Source organism: Tupaia chinensis, unplaced genomic scaffold (assembly GCF_000334495.1).
Source record: "Tupaia chinensis unplaced genomic scaffold, TupChi_1.0 Scaffold000652_1, whole genome shotgun sequence".
Taxonomy (NCBI): Eukaryota; Metazoa; Chordata; class Mammalia; order Scandentia; family Tupaiidae; genus Tupaia; species Tupaia belangeri.
This window is the reverse complement of record NW_006160173.1, coordinates 412,167-423,470: the sequence shown is the minus strand read 5'-3', so window position 1 is coordinate 423,470 and position 11,304 is coordinate 412,167.

Genomic DNA, 11,304 nt, shown 5'->3' with positions numbered 1-11,304 from the left:
AAAAGAGGATTAAAACAAACTAAAACCCTTACTAAGTAAATGTTATGCATTTTCTTGACTCTACCCTGACTGGAATTTGAGGATCCTGGCATAGGAAACTTTTGGAGAAATTAATAAGACTGTTACATAAACAGTTCTTCTTTTGGTGTTAAAAATATTATAATATTGTTACTAAAGAAATGTCATTTTCAATTTGAGTGTTTCTGAATAACACAGAATCACTGTCAGGCATATGTTAGAAAAATACTGCTTAATTTAAAATTAATCTGCCCATCTCTTTCTGTTCGCATAGTGCTGTCCAGACCTTTCATTATACTGATAAAAGGCAAAATGAATCTCGAAATTCCCACACTTGTAGATAATATATCCAGAGTAAGCCAAAATTGATAGTCATTTTATTATTGAGGAGGGTCACTAGATTTGCATGATTTTTTTTTATTGTGAATACGTAATTCACATTTGATTCTATTAAGTGATGTTTAGTTCTCTGGTTCATAATCCCAATGAGAGCTACTCATAGCAGTGGATGACAAGATGAACTAACAAAATGAACATGAGTGTCCAATATTATTGACTAGTTATTAATAAAAAATAAAACTAGGATTCATGGTGAGAAGAATGTGTTTATACCTTAAGATGAATCTGTTATACTCAGCATCTCAGCATGATTAAAACCTGTCATAGGTGCTAATGCATAGTTTGGGTTTTCCAACTTAAAAGAAAATTTGCAGAAGATTAAAAAATAGTCCTGTAAATTATTAAAGGATTAAAAATATGACCACTGAAAGAAAGTTAAAGGGACTGTAATTGTTTATCTTGGTGACCTGACAGTCAAAAAATAAAACTGAATTATCCTTTAGAAGACAGATAGTTATGCAGAGAATGTTATATTTGTATTCTCTAATTCTTCAAACTACATCTGAAATAACTAAACACAAACTGCAGCACAGAGTTAGATTATATTTTAAAAGAAATTTTAAGAAAATTAGATTGAGGGAACCAGCAGTTAATGTAATGGCTATGTCGCTGGACTCCCATGTAGTCGATTGCAGTTTGCGTCCCGGACCCGGTGGCTTAAAACTCATGCTGGGCGCGTGTGCGTGCATGCCCAAGATCCCAAGAGGAGAATGGAGGAGAAGGGATTGTGGCGTGACCATCCTCCCTGGGGGGTGATTTCTTGCTGTCTGTCTCTATGTCTCTCTCTGTCTGTTTGGCGAGTGCACGCGCCCTATAGGAAAATCTCTCAAAAAATATATATAAAAAAAAGAAAATTAGATTGAGATACTTAAAATTATTATCTAAGGATATTGTACCAATTCCACTGTGGGAGCAAATTTAAAATTCAATCAAGGGACTGGCAGGTGGTGTAGTGGTTAAGGCGCTGGACTCCCATGTGGTCGACCACAGTTTGAGTTCTAGGCTACTTTAATCTATGCGTTTGCATCTGCTTGTGTGCCCAAAATCCTGAAAGGAGAATGGAGGAGAAGAGATTGTGGCATGACCAATCACTTTGGGAGTGATTTCTCTCTTTCTGTCTCTGTCTCTCTGGCAAGTGCATCCTCCCTGTAACTAAAATCTCTCAAAAATCCAAATTGTGGGACCAGCAGTTAGTGTAATGGCTATGTCGCTGATCGCCCATATAGTCAACCACAGTTCGAGTCCCCGATCCTGTGGCTTAAACTCACGCCAAGTGCAGGTGCATGCGTGCTCAAGATCTCAAGAGGAGAATGCAGGAGAAGGGATTGTGGTGTGGCCATCCCCACCTGGGGGGTTATTTCTTGCTTTCTGTCTCTCTGTCTCTCTCTGTCTTTCTAGCAAACACACACGCTCTATAGGAAAAAACCTCTTAAAAAAACCCAAATTGTGGGAACCAGCAGTTAGCGTAATGGCTATGTCGCTGGACTCCCACGTAGTCGACCACGGTTCGTGTCCCGGACTCGGTGACTTAAAACTCACGCCGGGCGCGTGTGTGTGCATGCCCAAGATCCCGAGAGGAGAATGGAGGAGAAGGGATTGCGGCATGACCATCCCCCCTGGGGGGTGATTTCTCGCTTTCTGTCTCTATGTCTCTCTCTGTCTGGCGAGCGCACGCGCCCTACAGTTCAAAAAAAAAAAAAAAAAACCCAAATTGTGTTAAAGTGAACTGACCTACTTGACGAAGTACTGGAGACATAGTGAGTTCTCTGTAGCAGAATCTCCTCAGCAAAGAGTCATACTAAGTGAAGTCAATCATGTTAAAGAACAATAGCATTCAAAGATACATAAATCATAAAAAGCATATATACATACCCATTTTGCAATGTGGAAAAGTATTTTCTAGCACTAGATAAAGGAATAGGGAGTCAATCTTAAACAAAATCATTCTCTTCATCTAAAGAGCTTGTTTTCTTCAGCTTCCTACAAAGGTAGTTCATTGCTAAAATAAATACTAACAATCTACAGAGCTTTCAGTATGTTATAATCTTTTGGCTGGTGAAGGATTTTGCCTTGGTGTTGATGACTGCTAATTGATTGGAGGGGATGGTTGTCAAAAGATGAGGTGGTTATAGCAATTTCTTAAAATAAGACTACCATAAAATTTTCTATATCTATTAATTTTCTGTTCACAAATTATTTCTCTGTAGCATGAGATACTACATGATATCAATTTATCTACAGTAGAACTTTTTTTCAAAATTGGAGTTAATCCTCTCAACCCCTGCTGCTGCTATATCAACTAATTTCAGATAATATTCTAAATCTAAAGAATATTGCTATTTTCAAGATGTTCTCATCATATTCATTAGGATTAGCTTTATTTTCAAGCATCTATCACTTCTTGAGATACATTGCTTAAATAGTAAGACTCAAAAGTTAAAATGACTCCTTGATCCATGGGCTATACAATAAATTATGTGTTAGTGGGCAGGCATAAAAAAAATAATCTCTTTGTACATCTTCAATAGAGAGAGTTCTTTGGTGACAGATACATTTTCAATGAGCAGTAGTATTTTATTAAAAAAAAAGCCTTTTTTTCTGAGAATTATTCCTTATCAATGGGCTTAAAATACTCAGTAAACCATACTATAAATAGATGTGCTATCATCTAAGCTTTGTTTTTCCATGTATATAGCAAAGAAAGAGAAGATTTACAATAATTTTTTGAGAGATTCTTTTCTGCAATAAGGTGTGTGTGCTCACTGGAGAGACAGAGAGAGTGAAAAATCAGCCCCTGCAGGGGAGAGCCATGCCACAATCCCTTCTCTTCCATGTTCTTCCTGGGATCTTGGGCATGCACACACATGCACCTGGCTTAAGTTTCAAGCTACTGGGTTTAAGACTAAAACTATGGCCAGCCATGTGGGAGTCTAGCACCTTAACCACTATGCCACCTACTGGCCTTCAGAAAGTTCCTTAAAGTCCCAAAGATTTTCATGTTGGTAAGTGAGCATTGACTGTAACCAGTTGTATTAGCTTCTAGCAAGAGTCAACTTGTCCTCTGCAGTTTTGAAGACAGGTACTTCCTCCTTCTCTCTAGGTTGGACAGTCTTAGATGACACCTATTTTCAACATAAAGCAGTTTTAGTTACACTGAAAATATGGTGTTTAGTGTAGTCACCTTCAATGATTCTACCTAGATCTTCTATAACTTGCGGCAGCTTTTTTCTCAGCACTTGTTGCTCCACCTTCCTTATGCCCTTATCTTAAGAACACTTAATTTTCTAGACTTCATTATGCAACCTGGTTAGGTTAACTTTTCTTCTGCAGCTTGCTCACCTCTCTCAGCCTTCATAGAATTGAAGAGAGTTGGAATCTTCCTCTGTATTGAGATTTATCCTTAAGGAAATGTTGTGAGTGCTTTGCTTTTCTATCAAGAGCACTAAAACTTTATATTAACATTAAGCCCATTTCACTCTCTTATCATTTGTTTGTTCATTGTAGTAGCATTTTTAATTTCTTCAAAACTTTTCCTTTACTTTGACAATATGGCTCTTTGCTTCAAGAAGCCTAATTCTTGGCCTATTTGGCTTTCAAAATACCTTTTTTATGAAGCCTAATTATTTCCAACTTTTGCATTAAAGTAACATACTTGTGGGACAAGCAGATGGTGTAGTGGTCACGTCACTGGACTCTGACATGGCTCATCGTTGTTTGAGTCCTGGACCTGGTGGTTTCAAAATCACACCAGACATGTGTGCACGTTTGCCTGAGATCCCAGGAGGAGAATTGTGGCATTTGTGACATGACCATGCACCCTCAGGGAGGTGATTTCTCACTTTCCCTCTCACTATCTTGGTCTTTCTCTCTCTTTTTTTTTTCTCTCTCTCTCTCTCTGACAAGCACATATGTCCTAAGGCAAAAACCCCTAAAAAAGGCTTATGATTATTCCTTTCACATGATCACTAAGAGGCCATTGTAAGATATTAATTGCTTATGAAGTCTGAGGTGTAAGAGAGAGAGGAGAGAATAGCTGGCTGACGTAGTAGTCAGAACACACGTGACATTTAGTTTTTAAGTTTACTGTTTTATATGTTTGCATCTCAGACAGCCCAAAACAATCACAGTGGTAGCATCACAGATCACTGATCACAGATCACAGAAAACAATGTAATAATAATAGACTTTGAAATATTTTAAGAATTACCAAAATGTAAAACAGAGACATGAAGTGAGTACATGGTGGTAGGAAAATACTGCAGTTAGACATACTCAATAAAGGCTTCCCACAAACATTTAATTTATAAAAAAGGAAACACAGTACATACATTATTTAATAAAGCAAAGAATAATAAAGTGAATTATCTCTGCTTCTCAGTTGCTTCTAATTTGTATGGTTTCTGTTCAAGTTATAAAGGTTATCTTAAGGTAGCTACTCAGTGTTTTTAAGTACAAATCTTTCTATGTGTTCCTTTTCCAGATACAAAGTAGTCGTCACATTATTTTGACATAGCAAGTGAGGTCTGGTATCTACAATGAGCTTGTGCTACTTCTTGGTCCACTGAGGGACTCTGAGATGAAAGTTCCTCTTAGCCATCTGATCACTGCTCATAGACCTTGGCCCTGAAATCTGCAGCTGGGGAACACATGGATTATGTTTTTATATATATAAAATACTGTTTCATCTTGATCAGAACCAAGGATCTTCCTTGATGGCTTAATCTCGCTTCAGTGTTCATCTGTTCCCCTGATGTCTGGCTGTGATCCCCATTTGCTCCCTAACCTAGCTGAGGTCATACTGACTGCAGTGGTAAATCCATTTAGTCCTTTCCAAGGCAGACTTCTGAAACTCTGACCCACCAACATCCTTAGTGAATGTTGTTCTGACAAGGGTGATTCACAATGTTCTCAACAGCTTTTTTTTTTTTTTTTGCTTGTGTGTCTGTTTTTTGTTTTTCTTTTTTTAATTCCAGTGAATCAAAAGCCAAACAAGTAGTTTATCATATTTACTGGGATGAAAGATCTTTATGATATTCTGAGAAAATTGGATCTTTACACAATAGTGTAACAATGAGAAGGAGAATATCTGCAGTGCCAGAGATCACCTGGGATAATTCTTGCTACCGTCCTGCCTCGTGATTAATGAGATAAATTACAGTTCAATACAGGTTGGGCTGCTAGTGACACATACTTCAAAGATGAAGTTTGGATTAGTCCATCCCATACAGAACAAAGCAATCCATAATGGTTGCTGAAGATAAAGGGAATATAAAGTAAGTACTAGAATGTAGCTATAATTCTAGTTGCAACCATGTGACCATTTATTATACATAATTCTTCCTGATTATTATATAAACACATCTATAATTTTTCTTCTTTTAAAATTTTATACTATATATAGCATATAAATTATTGAGTCATCAAAAAAGCCATGATGAAGTTTTGCATAGAAAAATAAACCAAGCCTTTCCCAATAACCCAATATAATACATTTACATTCATGTATAATATACAACATAATATAATATCTTATATATAATATGATGACAGATTACATTAATAGCAATATTGCCATATTAATATATTACATTAATATATATTAAAATGTTATATACATTTTATATACTTTATTGTTTATTTATAAAATTAGGTAGTATTTTTCCACCATTGCTGAAAGAGATTATGTCAGCTTACTATGATTTATGTAAATGCCTTTGATTGTTGTTAGTGTTGTTTAACATGATTGACTCTATTTAGAGCAACTTTGCTGAGAGACTTGTCTGACAGAGAACTCGCCCCATCTCCAGTGCTTCTTCAAGGTGATATTCAAACTTATTCAATTAGAGGAACTGATTAAACAGTCAGTATGAGAATGCTAGCGGTTCTGCTTGATTGATCAAACCTATTTGATCAAACTTGTTTGATTACATATGAATAATAATGTGATAATAATAACTAAAATTTGGATAATATTAGTAACCAGTAGGATATTTGTTAAAATTCAGTATGCTAGTAGTACCTTACCGAATTAATAAAACAATTAAACATTATAATATAGAAAAGCCCTTAAAGACACATTTGGCCTATAATAAATGCATTTGTGTTACTACTTTTGTTAATATATTGGAATTTTTATAAACCTTTTCACTCTTTTTTTAAAGCCTAGCCATTTTTGTATGTATTTTTAAATTTTATACTGCTTTACTTTGACTTTTGAAATTTACAAAAATTGAATTATACTGTATAGATGTTTGTTAGTGACTTATTTATTTTACACAGTTACATAATCACTGCTTATTGTACTCTCTTTCCCAGGTATGTACTTATTTAGATGAAAAACTGATATGAGGGCAAGCCAGTGGCATGATGGTTCAGATGGTTGTACCCCACATGGCCAACTGTGTGGTTTGAGTCTCAAACCCAGCAGCCTGAAAAACTTGCTGGATGCATGTCCATGCACGCATAAAACCCCCAAATGAGAAGAAACAGAGAAAGAATTGCAGCGAGTCCATCCTCCATGTGGATGCTTTCTCACTTTTACCTCTCTCTCTCACTATATTTCTTTGGAATGCACACAAATCTTGTGGAAAAACTTTTCAAAAATGGATATAAAATTATATAAAACAAATAATGTTAAATATATTTATATATCATAAAAACAGTAAACTATATTAGTATGTATTAATATATTATAACTTAGATATTACATAAAGTAATGTGAGATGGAAAGGGAAGAATTATCTATATAAATACATAGGATTATATAGACTTAATAGGTGTTCACATGTTTATAGCTAGTATTAATAAACATAAATTAATTAATAATATTTTTTCTTCTGCTCATGCTATGTTCTCTTTATCCTAAGGAATTATCTTCGTTTGGGGGATTCTTTATGAGGTAAACTGGCCAAAACTTCTTCACTGGAGTGTATGGGCCATTAACAGATATTCCAGTATTGAGTTTTTGTAATTTTGCTGTGTTAATCCCAAGACAGGGCAGGAATAGGAGATGCCCCAGGGAATCTTTAGCATTTCGGAAATACCTACATGTTGTCCAGTAGCAATCTAATTTTCTGTTGGTCACCAGATTTCTACTAAAAATATTACTTTCTATTTTAGTTTTTGAAAAATATTATAAATAATGCTGCTGAAAGCATATTGTCTACTTATAACTCATAAACAAATTTCCCAGACATTGCTGGTTCAAAACAATAATCAGTTATCTGTTCATAATAACCCTTTATTTCCTCATGATTCGTTGAGTCCTATATTTTGGCGGGGCTTATTTGGGAACAATTTATTTTCACTTTGCAGAGCATGTGCTAGGATCAATCCCATGTCTGGGTTCTAACCAGAATGTCTGTGAGGGCTGGGCCTTTTCTTTCATGTGATCTTACGTTCATGAGACAAAAAATTCAGGACTGTTCACTTGATAGAAGCATTTCAAGAGGGCCAGAGCAAAAGCAATACGGCTTCTCAAGGACTAGTCTTGGATCAAACAAAGCACAATGTCCTCTGCATCCTCTTGGTCAAGCAAGTCTCATGTCTAGATTTAGACGATAGGGAAATGAAATTCATATTTTGTTGGGAGGAATTTGCAAAGAATTTTAAGTCACAAAGTATTCACATGACTTTGCAAATTAAAATATGCTTAAATACATGTCAAGTTTCCCAAAAGTCTTCACCAATTACAGTATTGGTTTGAATATTTATGTCATCTTTTTCGGCAATAGTTCTGGATATAGGTGAAGTTTGGGGGATGCAGTTTCTTTTCAAAAGACTTCTCAGGTAAGAGGACAAATTGTAATCCCCCTCTACACTCAATAGAAAATCAGGAGACCATACAGTAATGTACATTGTCAGTCAATAAAATGTTGTAATGAGTATATAGCAATCTCAAAATTCATCAAGACAAAATTTGGTTCCTCATTCTAGAGGCTCAAAGTGTTCTTTGATTAGAATCTATTTCTGCTTTCTGAAAAGGGTTGTCTGAACTATTTCAATTCTAGTTCTTGGCAGCCCACCTCTGGATTCTTGGATCCAGCTTTGAAGTATCTTATCCTCACATTAAATAAAAAATGGCTTGTGTTTACAGCAGTACAGTATTTTCCTCTTGCTTCTTGCCTAAAAAATGTCGAGGTTCAGACTTTGTATTTTTATAGTTTCTGTTGGTTTCTGTGCAGATAAGTAGTGCATTTATTAGTAGAACTCCCTTACATTTTTTTACATATCTCCTCTGGCTCTTACTTAAGTCTACAACATTCCCTAAAAGTCAAATCCACATTTTGGGATGTCCCGTGGCCTAATAGTTAAGGAAGCTGGGTTCCATATGGGTGACTGCAGTTCAAATTTCAGCCCCTGTGTCTTGAAAAACATGCCAGGTTGTGTGTGCATGCATGTTCAAAATCCTGATGAAATGGAGAAATGGAGGAGAAGGAATTGTGGCATAATCATGACCCTTTGGGTAAGCTTCTTGCCCCCACTCTCTCACTCTTGTAATAGTAAAAAAAAAAATTCAAATCTACATTTCCTTTTAGCCATGCTTCATTTTATTTTAAAGTCATGTGTCAGTCTACTCAGGTATAATGTGCTCAAGAGTCTTTAAAGTAGCTTCTTTTAAATATATAGTTTTATAAAATGTTACATGGAGTTCAGCCACAGTAGCACACAGGTAGCACCACCACTTGGGAAGCTGAAGAGTACATGGGGGACGGGTTTCGTTCTGGGACAACGTAAACAGCCTAGCTAATCGGGATACTGGAGAAGGAGCATTGTGACACTGAAAGATCATGTTAAAACTCTCTCTAGGGACCAGCAGTTAGCTCAATGGCTATGTTGCTGGAACTCCCACGTAGTCGACCGCGATTCAATGGCTTAAAACTCACGCCGGGCTCGTGTGCGTACGTGCCCAAGATCCCGAGAGGAGAATGGAGGGGAAGGGATTGCGGTGTGACCATCCTCCCTGGGGGGTGATTTCTTGCTTTCTGTCTCTCTGTCTCTGTCTGTCTGTCTGGCGAGCGCACGCGCCCTATAGCAAAAACCTCTCCAAAAAAAAAAAAAAACAAAACAACAAAAAAACCTCTCTCTATATATATCTCCTCTATTCTCTCTCTCTCCCCCCACTGTCTCATAAAAAAAAGAAGAAATGGTTACTTGAGCATGTGATTTTTAATTGTCAAATATGAGTATTTTCTATTTAACTTCTTAATAATTTTTTTCTAATGTTTGCAATGAAATCAGTAAAGATACTCTGTGATCCCAACCAGTATTGAGTTTAGTATTGCAGGGATTAATATATTGCTGATATTTGTAAATTTTCCATTTGATCATGAAGAAAATTTGTGCTTTGCCATTTTAGGATATAGTATTCTGTATAAGACCATTATGCAATGTTTATTAATCATATTAGTGGAAGAATATTCTGTAAGATTTTGAGTGGTAAGTATCACAGTGTTATTACTTTATAGACATAATTTTAGTTATATATGCTGCTATTTTTGTGGATTTTTTAAAATTAATTTGGTAAATTAAACTTTATATATTCTAAGATTATGGAATCAGAAGTTGGTGTAATAGCTATGTTGCTGGACTCCCACGTAGTTGAGTTCGATCTGAATCTTGGACCCAGTGTTTTAAACTCACACCAGGCACACGTGTGTGTGTGCCCAAGACCCTGAGAGGAGAATGGAGGAGAAGGGATTGCGGTGTGACTATCCCCCCGGGGGGTATTTTCTCTCTTTCTGTCTCTTTCTGTTTTTCTGGCAAGTGCACATGCCTTATAGCAAAAACTCTCAAAAAAGGAAAAAAAAAGATTTTCTAGGTGTTGGACTCATCTGGCTTACTTCTTCTTAACCAGATGTAGAAGTCCTCTCCCAGTATTTTGTTTTAATACGTAGTTATTCTTCTCAAGATACCATTGGGTCTAGAATGACAAATTCTGTGACTGCTTTAGTATTTAAATAAATCTCATTTATAACTAGGAAGTGGACTTAGAATGCCATATAATTTCCAGGAAAGATAATAACATTACCTAAGAACCATTTAAGTATATTCAGGGAAAATGGGATATCTCTTAGAACAGAGGTCAGCAAACATCTTTTGTAAGGATCCAAATAGAAAATAATTCAGACTTTGTTAGCTATAATATCTCCATGGCAACCACTAATTTTTAACCAGATTGCCATAGCAGCCTAAAATAAAAGTGAAACAACCTTCCAAGATAAAAACTTTGGATTTGCAAAATATTGCTCAGTACCAATATCACAGTAAAATCTCAGTGAAAGGATTTTATCCCAGGCTGAGAGAGTATGTTTGTCAATGTATATGTTTATATCAGCCAATATAAAGTGGGCTGAGCTGTCATGATCTTAAAATAAATGAAATTGTCTACTCTCTTTTGTTTTGTCACTTACCTGTGACATAAAATGGAGTAATAGGGAAAACAATCTCTTTATTTTAGGCAGGGAAAATATGAATGGCATGCAAAGCCACAGACACACATCTAATGTTAAATATCCTTGCACAGCCATGATCTTCCTCTCCTGATTATTAATACTCCTATTTATATTGTTTGGGAAGTAACCCTTTTGTATGAACTTTCACCGCAATTCAGCTCAACTTCTAAGTTCAGGCTGCTATGGCAATCTGTAAGGCTCTCAGTGTTCTCCATATTATGTCTATGTGCTCATTTCTGTTTACTTTAATTTGACTGGAATTTGTTGCTTTTCTTGGTTGTTCAGATTGTACTTTTTTGTGTCATTCCACAGAGCTCTCACAATTACAGTTCCACCTGGGTCAGTCTTTCCTCTCCTACAGCAATCGTAAGGAGAATGAAAGATTCCCCCGCCCTATCCTGTGTGCCTCAATCCCACTTTTAGATCTTTTAGG